The 12,002-nt window shown below is 52.7% G+C and overlaps 1 long non-coding RNA gene across 1 annotated transcript in view; it reads right to left on the bottom strand.

Annotated features, from left to right (window-relative positions):
- The window catches only part of LOC140393584 (uncharacterized), a 46,012-nt gene extending 37,046 nt beyond the window's left edge, over window positions 1–8,966 (bottom strand). The window contains exon 1 of the long non-coding RNA XR_011935679.1: window positions 8,778–8,966. This is a non-coding gene — a long non-coding RNA (uncharacterized lncRNA). The remainder of the gene's footprint in view (window positions 1–8,777) is intronic.
- Between the last annotated feature and the right edge of the window lie 3,036 nt (window positions 8,967–12,002).

Genomic DNA, 12,002 nt, shown 5'->3' with positions numbered 1-12,002 from the left:
AATGCTTGGACATATTTAAATAGACTCCCACCAAGCCTTCGACTATGACGCTCTTTCTCACTATCCTCATCACGATCATCCAACTGTACGTTTCCCTTTACTTCTGCCAATTTTAACTGATTGTCATGTTTCATGGCCATTTTCTGAAGTTCAAACTCCCTCTCTTTATCTTTTTCCCTGATCTGTATCTCCCTTTCTTTTTCTTTTTGTTCTGCTAGGACTATTCTTTCTTTTCTCCTTTCTTCTCTCTCCTTTTCTTTTTCCTCTCTCTCTCTTTCTCTTTCTTTTTCCTCTCTCTCACTCTCGTATTCCAACCACTTTAATTCTTTCTCATGTTCCATTTGTTTAATTTGCAACTGAATTTTTGCCATTTCCAATGAGCAAAACTCTATCTCAAGCAACTTTAAATGCTTAACCACCGCCATAATTACGTCACCTTTTTGCATTTTGTCAGGTAATGTTAACTGCAATGTTCTTGCCAAATCTAACAGTCTGCTTTTCGTTTCTGTCTGTAAAGTACTGCGTGTGACGTTCTCCACCCCCAAAAACTTCTGAGCCTCTGAAAGAGCCATTGTTCACAACACTCTCCCCACTTAAACTAAAATACCACACCGGAAAAGCAACAATCCTTCACTGTCTTTAAGTTCACAAAAGCCAATCCAATAGATAGACTTTTATCCCCCTCGAGCCCCTAATTGTTATGGGCGAGGTGTTTTCAGAACCCCAAAATGTATCATGGAGTTCAACCAACCTCTCCTTTTAATGAATTTGTTGCTTTTCCCAGCACGCGGCTTGTTCCCTAGGTATGGTATTTCAATTATGGACATGTGAGTTTTTAAACACAAAACACTGTTTATTCCATGAACTCAACTTAACATCTTAAATAAACATTGGATCTCTTAACACCCTTTCCTTCAAATTTAACTTAGAAAATATTGCAACAGTAAATAACTCCTTAAAATGTTCCTTCAAACTTCCAAGAGACTTAGCACCTTTAAACAGTGTCACATCAGGTTAAAGGATATATATTTTTTCTGTAGAATGGCAGAGATCTCACAGCAAATCCAGCTCACTGCAAAACACAGACACTCACAAGCTCTTGTCCTCCAAACCTGCAGCCCTCTGGAAACACACAGACACACCCCACTGCTTTTTAAACTGAAACTAAAAACCTGCAAAATGGCTGAACTGAGCTGAGCTCCACCCACTCTCTGACATCACTGTTTTCTTAAAGGTACATTGCTTACACATCCATTTCTTAAAGGCACTCTCGCATGACACTGAAATCGGCAGCCCCCAAAACCAGACCCCGATGCAGCATTCCTTACCACATCTTTCTTATCTGAGGAACTTCCTTTCACCTTTCCCCAACCATTTTTCCATCCATATATCGTGGCCGGAATGCTCCAACTGTTGCGATTCACTTTACGCCAGCAGAGCGCCCCCGTCCGCGGGTTTCCAGCTGGTGTGGGGCGGCTTCAATGGGAAATCCCACTGACAAACGGCGTGAGTATAGGATCCCGCCACCAGGGAATGGCCTGTTGTTGAGAAACACGCGGCGAGGGAGCCAGAGAATCCAGCCCGACTATTCCCTTAAGGCCATGCACTATTTCCTTTGCTGCAAGTTTCTTATTTGGGAACTGACCAAATACGGTTTGGAAATGCATATAAAAGAAGTCCGCTCCATTTCTTGATTGTATCTCAGGGTTATTTATCTTTAACCTCAGGTGAATCGTCAGATGATACAAATAAAAGCACGATACTATGAATGCTGGAAATCTGGAATAAAAACAGATAATGCGAGATAAACTCAGCAGGTCTGGCAGCTTCAGTGGAGAGGCAAACAGAGTTAGCGTTTTGTTCAATATGATTCTTCTTCAGAAAGAATGCAATTGTCCGACCTTGGCTTTCGGTGCGATTCTCCGGCCGCGGTGCGCTCAAGCGAGAGCACAACTCGGCCGGGGAATGCCGGGAGAGGCTCCCGGCGAGCCTCCTGACATCTCCGCTCCCCGCGAGATTCTGCGGAGTCCTGCGAGTTGTAGTTGGAAGCCCGCCCCAGATGGGTGGGACTAAATGACACTCGCAGAAGTAGGTCGTAAACCTACTTCGGACCTACCTTCGTGGGATCCACCGGCTTCCCTCGATTCTTCGGCCTCACCAGGGAGGCTGCAACCGGGCGCCGAGCAGTGCTGGTCCACACAAACGTGGAGCAGGAGGAACGGCACCCGGGGGGTTCCCCTCAGACCATCGGAGACCACTGGGTGTTAAGGGTAAGTGCAGGGTGGCCATCTGGCCCTCCCCCTGGATTGCGGGCACCTTGGCGCTGCCGAGATAGCATCTTGAACTGCCCATCATGACACTGCCAAGGTGCCCAGATGGCACTGCCAAGCCAGTAGGAGCACTGCTTGGGTGCCAGGATGGCAGTGCAAGGATGTCCAAATGTCAGGGTGGCTTTGCCAAGGGTCGAGGGCAAGGGGGGCCATTCCCATCAAATAAGGGTGGAGCGGGTTTTGAAGGGTCGGGGAGTGCAAGGCAGCCAAGTAGGGGCGTCCGTAAAGTTGGGGGGGGGGTTTCGTAAAGGGGTTTGGAGGGGCCTGAAGAGGGCGGACCCGCGGGGACGCCTGAGCGGTGTTTCCTCACTTGGGGGGTGTGGGGTAGTGTCGATGTGGGGGTGGGCGGGTGGTGACATTGCCCGTGGATGGGTGGGATTCCCCATTTGCCGACCCCGAAATTGGGTGGAGAATAGGTTCCGGCGCCGCGGGCACTGATTTGACGACAAATCGCGATTCTACGTCACCTCTTCAGCAATGTGTACTGGAAACGCACGTACAGTAAACATCATTTGCATATTATTAGTGGGCCCGACCTGGTATTCTCCAGAGCCTCCGCGATTCTCATCTTCTGATGGCCGAGTTACCAACAGCGCGGTTCACTTATGCTTTCAAAAATCGTGAAATTGGCATCGTGGCTGATGAAGGAGAGAGAGACAGGAGGTAGGTCACAGAGAGGAGCGACTGTGGGCTGCCGAGCCGGACACTGGCCCCGCCGGCTGTGGGGGTTGGTGGGTGGGGGGGGTGGGGCCGCTCTGGTCTCGACCAGGGTCTGCATGCTCGCGGCCACGGAACACAGGGAGTGGACCATCCCTGTCTGGGACTGCGTCACATCACCCATTGACTGTGCCACCGCCTTCTGGGTTTGAGTCACATCAGCCAGTGACTGCGCCATCTCCCTCTGTGCCTGGCCAATTCCGCCGACGTTCCCAGCCATGGCCTGCTGTGACTGGGCCACGCACAGGAGTGCCGCTGCGATGTCCAGGTGGCTCTGGGACATGGTTGCCTGTGAGGTGGCAACTCCGTCCTGGGCCTCGTCCAGCACCTGCACAGAATGCCCCAGGCCTTGGACATAGCTGATCCATAGCTGAAACCATCGCCCCCAATGCCTCTGCCGTGGACGTCACCCGTGCAGTGTTGGTCTGGATGGCAAGCATGGTCGGCACCACCTCCTGCTGCTGCACACGGCTGGACTCCTCCAACTGCACATGCAGGTACTGAATGCTCACCGCCAACCCCTGATGTAGTCCTTGACTTTGTGACTGCATCTCCGCTATAGAAGGTACTGTCTGTTTCAGAAGCTCGAGACCCGTCTGGACGGAGCTAGTCTCTGGGGTCGGCCTGCATCCAACCGTCCACCACCTCGGTGTTCCTACCAAAACCTGCTGTACCGGGACAACTGTGTGGTGAGCACCAGCTAGTGTCCCAGGAGCCTCTTGACTAAAGTGCCCAACCGAGGTTAGTGTCTCCGGGATGGTGGAGGGTGTAGGAGACAGCTGTGATGGAAAATCATCTTCCGGCTCGAGCTCCGGATTCTCCTGAGTCTCTGGCGGAGGGCTGGTGCCCAAGCTGCTTTCTGCGTTGGTGCTGGGCTCACGTGGGGAGCTCTGGCTGTGGCACTGGCTGGGGCGGGGGACGCCAGATGGACCCCCCTCTTCTCCAGCAGGTCCTGTATGATACGGGCCTGGGGGGTTGGGGTGGGCGTATGGGTGCGAGGTGGTGGTATGGGCATGGTGTAGGGTGAGGGGGTGGTGTAGAGTGAGGGTGATGTGGGGTGAGGGTGGTGATGGAGTGAGGGTGATGTGGGGTGAGGGTGGTGATGGAGTGAGGGTGATGTGGGGTGAGGGTGGTGATGGAGTGAGGGTGATGTGGGGTGAGGGTGGTGATGGAGTGAGGGTGATGTGGGGTGAGGGTGGTGATGGAGTGAGGGTGATGTGGGGTGAGGGTGGTGATGGAGTGAGGGTGATATGGGGTGAGGGTGGTGATGGGGTGAGGTTCATGGGAAACCGCAACTAAGTCCCACTTTCTCGCCCGCGGCCGAGCTCCACCTTGGGGTACTCCTTTTCTCCAGGCCGCTGACCACATCCAGGGTCCTGTGATGGGCTATGGTGAGGGGGCCGCAGGTCTCGTGGTCCCCCTCCTGTTTTCTCCCTCTCCCAGCGGGCTTCTCCTGGGAGGGGTGCGGAAAAACAGAAATTGATGATATTGGACAGTCCGACGCATGCAACCCAGGGGGTGGGCAACCCGTGGCCTCAGTGGCCAGGGCACCCGGCCATGCCGGTCGGTATGGGTACCGGCCTGTGGGGCAGGGTGGGGGTTCGGCCGCCCTCCGTGTGTGTGGGAGTTGGGTTATGGCGGAGTGGGATGGGGGTTAGTGCCAGGGCACAGTCCTGCCTATTCACCCTGGCCGCTCTGAGGAGGTTGTGCAGTTTTTTCTGGCACTGCTGGCCAGTCCGGACTACTTTGCCCACGGCGCTGACGGCCTCTGCCACCTGCCCCCAGGCACGGCGAATGTCTGCGGCTGGCAGCCTCCTTCCCGGGCAGGGACACAGGGTCACCCTCCTCTCCTCCACGGCGTCCAGGAGGGTCTCGAGCTCACCGTCGGGGAAATCGGGAGCTGCTCTCCTCACTGCCATCATGTTGTCTGGGATGGTGTGTGTGGGGAGTGAAGTGTGTATGTGCGGCTGCAACTTGTCAGCCTCCTGAGTGTCAATCGCGAATCCGACGAATCCGGCACCGTTTCTCATTAGAATCCATGTTCCACGTGGCGCTTGTGCTCGCCGCTTAACAGTAGCGGAATCGATCCAGGGGTGGCACCAGGTTTGCTGTCGTGAAAGTCCATGAATCCTGCTCCACCGTCAACACTTCGGGCGTGATTCTCTGGAAAAACCTCCGAGTGTTCTAGCGAGCGGGAAACGTCGCGAGTTTCCCAGCGCCCGGCCCAGGGAGGCCACCAACGTTATTCAATGTCCCCAATGCCGGCTCGCCAGCTGATTCGCCGAGACCGTACTCACTAGCCCCCCGCTATCAAGGTCGAGCAGCATTTAAACTGCACTTGCTCAGCCAACCCCAGCCAGCTCGCAACAATGGCGCCGAGGAGACCGGCCCCAAGATTCGGGGACGCTGACCTGGGGAGGCTCCTGGATGCAGTGAAGGCCAGGAGGGATGTCCTGTTCCCCCGAGGGTCCTGGAGGTTGTGCCACAAGGCAGCCAGTGCTGCCTGGGACGAGGTGGCGGCAGCAGTCTGCTCGGGCAGTGTGCCCCGGAGCACTGGCCTCCAGTGCAGGAAGAAGGTCAGTGACCTACACCGGGTAACACGAGTGAGTAAACACCAATTTCCCCCCCCCCTTCCCCAAGGGAGCATCCCCCAGGCGACCGTCAACCCTCCCTTCACCCCCTCCTCCTTCAACACCCCCCCACCCTCCCATCATACCCCTCTCAACAACCTTGCATCGATCTATAATCCTGGAATCCACTTTTCATAGGTCTGTAATCCAGCCATCCACATTTCACAGGTCTGTAATCCCGGAATCCACCTTGCATAGGTCTGCAATCCCGGAATCCACCTTGCATAGGTCTGTAATCCAGCTATTCACCTTGCATAGGTCTGTAATCCAGCTATTCACCTTGCATAGGTCTGTAATCCAGGCATCCACGTTGCACAGGTCTGTAATCCCGGAATCCACCTTGCACAGGTCTGTAATCCCTGCATCCACCTTGCATAGGTCTGTAATCCTGCATCCACCTTGCATAGGTCTGTAATCCCAGCATCCACCTTGTCTAGGTCTGTAATCCCGGAATCCACATTGCATAGGTCTGTAATCCCAACATCAACCTTGCATAGGTTTGCAATTCTGGCATCCACCTTGCAGAGGTCTGCAATCCCAGCATCAACGTTGCATAGGTCTGTAATCCCGGAATCCACGTTGCATAGGTCTGCAATCCCGGAATCCATCTTGCATAGGTCTGTAATCCCGGAATCCACCTTGCACAGGTCTGTCATCCAGGCATCCACCTTGCATAGGTCTGTAATCCCAGAATCCACCTTGCACAGGCCTGTCATTCAGGCATCCACCTTGCATAGGTCTGTAATCCCAGAATCCACGTTGCATAGGTCTGTAATCCCGGAATCCACCTTGCACAGGTCTGTCATACAGGCATCCGCCTTGCATATGTCTGTAATACCAGAATCCACCTTGCACAGGTCTGTCATCCAGGCATCCACCTTGCATAGGTCTGTAATCCCAGAATCCACCTTGCATAGGTCTGTAATCCCGGAATCCACCTTGCACTGGTCTGTCATCCAGGCATCCGCCTTGCACAGGTCTGCAATCCCGGAATCCACCTTGCAAAGGTCTGTAATCCCAGAATCCACCTTGCACAGGTCTGTCATCCAGGCATCCACCTTGCATAGGTCTGCAATCCCGGAATCCACCTTGCATAGGTCTGTAAACCCAGAATCCACCTTGCACAGGTCTGTCATCCAGGCATCCACCTTGCATAGGTCTGCAATCCCGGAATCCACCTTGCAAAGGTCTGTAATCCCGGAATCCACCTTGCATAGGTCTGTAATCCCGGAATCCACCTTGCATAGGTCTGTAATCCCAGAATCCACCTTGCACAGGTCTGTAAACCCAGAATCCACCTTGCATAGGTCTGTCATCCAGGCATCCACCTTGCACAGGTTTGCAATCCCGGAATCCACCTTGCAAAGGTCTGTAATCCCGGAATCCACCTTGCATAGGTCTGTAATCCCGGAATCCACCTTGCATAGGTCTGTAATCCCAGAATCCACCTTGCATAGGTCTGTAATCCTGGAATCCACCTTGCATAGGTCTGCAATCCCGGAATCCACCTTGCACAGGTCTGTAGTCCCAGAATCCACCTTGCATAGGTCTGTCATCCAGGCATCCACCTTGCATAGGTCTGCAATCCCGGAATCCACGTTGCACAGGTCTGTAATCCCGGAATCCACCTTGCACAGGTCTGTAATCCCGGAATCCACCTTGCATAGGTCTGTAATCCCGGAATCCACCTTGCACAGGTCTGTAATCCCGGAATCCACCTTGCACAGGTCTGTAATCCCGGAATCCACCTTGCATAGGTCTGTAATCCCGGAATCCACCTTACATAGGTCTGCAATCCCGGAATCCACCTTGCATAGGTCTGTAATCCAGCTATTCACCTTGCATTGGTCTGTAATCCAGGCATCCACGTTGCACAGGTCTGTAATCCCGGAATCCACGTTGCACAGGTCTGTAATCCCGGAATCCACCTTGCATAGGTCTGCAATCCCAGAATCCACCTTGCATAGATCTATAATTCCGGCATGCACTTTGTTTAGGTCTGCAATCCTGGCATCTACCTTATATAGATCTGTAATCCTGCATCCACCTTGCATAGGTCTGTAATCCCAGCATCCACCTTGTCTAGGTCTGTAATCCTGGAATCCACCTTGCATAGGTCTGTAATCCCAACATCCACCTTGCATAGGTCTGCAATTCTGGCATCCACCTTGCAGAGGTCTGCAATCCCAGCATCAACGTTGCATAGATCTGTAATCCCGGAATCCACGTTGCATAGATCTGCAATCCTGGAATCCATCTTGCATATGTCTGCAATCCCGGCATCAACCTTGCATAGGTCTGTAATAATGGCATCCACCTTTCATAGGTCTGTAATCCCAGAATCCACGTTGCATAGGTCTGTAATCCTGGCATCCACCTTACATATGTCTGTAATCCTGGCATCCACCTTACATATGTCTGTAATCCTGGCATCCACCTTACATATGTCTGTAATCCCGGAATCCTAGTTGCATAGGTCTGCAATCCCGGAATCCATTTTGCATAGGTCTGCAATCCCGGCATCAACCTTGCACAGGTCTACAATCTCGGAATCCATCTTGAATCTTATCATTTCTCCTCTTAAACAATCCTTAATAAGGAAAAACCAAGCCTGGGATGTGTTCAGTAGTTTACTGCGAGCTGTGCCTCTGTATTCCATGGCTATGTACTGACAGGATATTTGATCGATTAGACCCTAACACATGCTCTGTCTCACTTTCTTTACATTTCACCCCCCCCCTACATTTGTGTCATCTGTTAAATGAAAAATCGATAGTTATTATTAGCCATGAAGTAATGGATGACTGAATAAATTCTTCCAGTCACCAAGAGCACCTGAATCTTTTCTCTGTTGCTGGCTTAGGTTCGAGCTAATTTCTGAATGGGATATACAGATGTTTGTGGTAAATCACACTGAATCTATATATGGTGGATTATCCATATGGGACTCAGATACGAGCTAGTTATATCTTTTTTTAATGGCATGTGTATTTTGTCGATGTCGGTGAAAGGTATCAGGGTTGCAACACGCAGCACTGTCCCCAATACTAACAGTACTGGATGAAGAGTGAAATGTAAAGGAAGAAAGACTTGCACCTACCTCATGTCTTGTGACGTCTCCCACCAAAGCCTCAAAACACTTTAAATTTAATGAACAACTTTGAAGTATGTCACCGAGACAAAAGCCATTTCGCTTTCTACAAGACCCAGAAACAGCTAGTGCCCTTCTGACAGCACTGGCTGAAGGAAAATTGTTGGCCATGACATCAGGACAACATCTTGTCCTTCCTTGAATAGCTCCTGAACCAGTGGAACAGGTCAAGATCTAAAGGCTCACCCAAAGGATGGCACCTTTGACAATATAAATGTGCTGATACAAAGTTGCCTACATGCCGATTTCAGAGTAGAGTGGCTCCTCCTACAGTGTTGTTTCGCTTGAGCTGCATTACTTGCAGCTACTGTCTGGAACACAGCAGAATGCAGTAACTTATTTTGTTTAATTATTAATTTATTTTTATTGCCTTGCATGAATTATCGCATCCTTGGCAGCAAAAGCATCTCTCAATTCTCGTAAGGGGCCAATATTTTATTCACAAGAGCTAGCGCCTCGCAGACTCTGGAAGCACTTAACAAAAATAAATGATTGAAACGAAACTAATTCTGAAATATTCTTTCACAAACAGTAAGCACAAGGCTACGCTTAATGCTCCAGAAATATTTTGACATGCTCACAGCATTATTGCGAGATATCCAGCAGTACCTTGATAAGTAGATGCATTTTTTGTTTTCCACAGTTTGCCACCTGCCGAGAGAATGAAATTGCTTTGCCAGCAGAGATAATGTCACAGAAAACCCCATGCCAATCATGGCTCTCAGTTATCCTTCATTAACTCCCTGAGTGCCAACTGGCATTCCACAAATAGCAATGTATTACATGAAAACAAATTATCCCTCGCTTATCCACTGTCAGCAGTGACATTGCAGTTATAGACATCCAACCTAGCAAAGTCTCAAAATTAAAACTCTCAACCTGTATTCAAAACCCTTCATGGGGCTGGATTCTCCGATTTTCAGGCTATGTCCGGAAGATCCGTGCCGTTTTATGTGGGAAAAATCCCGCCCCCGCCGGTCGCCGAATTCCTCACCACCGGCTATTCGGCGGGGGCGGGAATCGCGCCGCGCCGGTTGGCGGGCCCCCCTCCCCCAGTGATTCTCCGGCCCGGATGGGCCGAAGTCCCGCCGCTAAAATGCCTGTCCCGCCGGCGTAAATTAAACCACCTACCTTACCGGAGGGACAAGGCGGCGCAGGCGGGCTCCGGGGTCCTGGGGGGGGCGCAGGGCGATCTGGCCCCGGGGGGTGCCCCCACGGTGGCCTGGCCCGCGATCGGGGCCCACCGATCTGCGGGCGGGCCTGTGCCGTGGGGGCACTCTTTCCCTTCCGCCTCCGCCACGATCTCCACCATGGCGGAGGCGGAAGAGACTCCCTCCACTCCGCATGCACGGGTATGCCGTCAGCGGCCGCTGACGAACCCGCGCATGCGCCGCCCGGAGATGTCATTTCCGCGCCAGCTGGCGGGGCACCAAAGGCCTTTTCCGCCAGCTGGCGGGGCGGAAATTCGGCCGGCGCGGGCCTAGCCCCTCAAGGTTGGGGCTCGGCCCCCAAAGATGCGGAGCATTCCGCACCTTTGGGGTGGCGCGATGCCCGACTGATTTGCGCCATTTTGGGCGCCAGTCGGCGGACATCGCACCGATACCGGAGAATTTCACCCCTGGTCTCCTAGGAACTTGAGTGTCGTCATGCCAAAGCAACATTTGGCCCCATTCAGCTTCAGGCCATTGGCGTGGACACGGCGAATAACTTGCTGGAGACGGGAAACATGCTCCTCAGGGGTCGTGGACCATATGATGACGTCGTCCACGTACACACGAACCCCTTCGATGCCCTCCATCATCTGCTCCATGATGCGATGAAATATCTCCAATGCCGAGATGGTGCCGAATGGCATACGGTTATCGCAGGACCTCCCAAACGGTGTGTTGAAGGTGCAGAGCCTTCTGCTGGACTCATCCAGCTGGATTTGCCAGAATCCATGTGACATCTAACTTGGTGAAAAAACATGCATGTGCCACCTCACTGGTGAGTTCCTCCTGCTTCTGGATGAGGTAGTGTTCACGCATTATATTCTGGTTGAGATCCTTGGGATCAATGCAGATGCGCAGGTCTCCAGAGGGTTTTTTAACCACCACCAACGAGCTGACCCAGTCAGTCGGTTCGGTTACCCTGGAAATGGTCCCCTGCTGCTGCAGCTCCTTGAGCTGTTCCTTCAGGCGCTCCTTCAGCAGGGCCGTGACCCGGCGTGGTGCTTGGACCACTGGCTTGGCATCAAATCGCAGTAGGATCTTGTACCGATACGGCAAAGTGCCCATCCAGTCAAACACATCTGGATACTGAGCGAGGATGTCATCAATGCCAGCTTGAAGATCCACGTTGAGGATGTCGTTGAATAAACCCGCTGCACCAGGTTTAGATTTTTGCAGGCATGCGCGCCCAGTAGGGATGCCCTGTCCGGCTTGACAATTTCAAACCTTAGCCGTGCATGGGTACTCCGGTTGGAGACGAGTAGGTGGCAGGACCCCAGTGCCGTGATGGCATTACCGTTATAGTCCAGGAGCTGGCAGGCTACTGGAAGGACCTTGGGGAGGTTTCTTGATGCGTTTGAAGTCTGCCTGTGAGAGGAGGTTGGCAGAAGCACCTGTGTCCAGCTTGAACTGGATGGAGCAGTGGTTGACCTGCATCTCCGCACGCCATTCGTCCGCAGAATCCACAGCGAGGATGGACTGAATGCGAGATGAGTTGGGTGTGGTATGTTCACGTGAGGTAATACTGCCCACTCGGTAGGCTGACTCCAGGCACTCGCCCTCTGGATCCGTTGTGCTGCCAGGATCAGAATCCTGTAATCGTCGTTTCACACTCTGAACGCGCCGTTGTCGGAATTGGGAACGCTGGCCTCTGACTGATGGTGAAGACCTGCACAAGGCTGCTAAGTGTCCAGGCTTCCCGCAGTTTAAACATCGCCTGCCTCTTGCAGGGCAGTGTCCTTTTAAGTGGGCGTTGCCACAGTTCGGGCACGTCATGACGTCGGCGCTGTGACGCGGTGTACGTTGTCGCACATGCGCAGTGCGGTCGGCAGACGTCTGCACCTGCACAGTGTGGGTGTCGGCCGTTTCGTTATCCCGTTCACATCGCGCATGCGTGGGGGTCCGGGAAAAGCGTGCAAGATGGCCACTGTCTTCAATGCTGAGGCGCTGCATCCAGGAGATGGCC

This window comes from Scyliorhinus torazame, chromosome 17 (assembly GCF_047496885.1).
Source record: "Scyliorhinus torazame isolate Kashiwa2021f chromosome 17, sScyTor2.1, whole genome shotgun sequence".
Lineage (NCBI taxonomy): Eukaryota > Metazoa > Chordata > Chondrichthyes > Carcharhiniformes > Scyliorhinidae > Scyliorhinus > Scyliorhinus torazame.
This window is presented reverse-complemented; position numbering and strand designations above follow the sequence as displayed.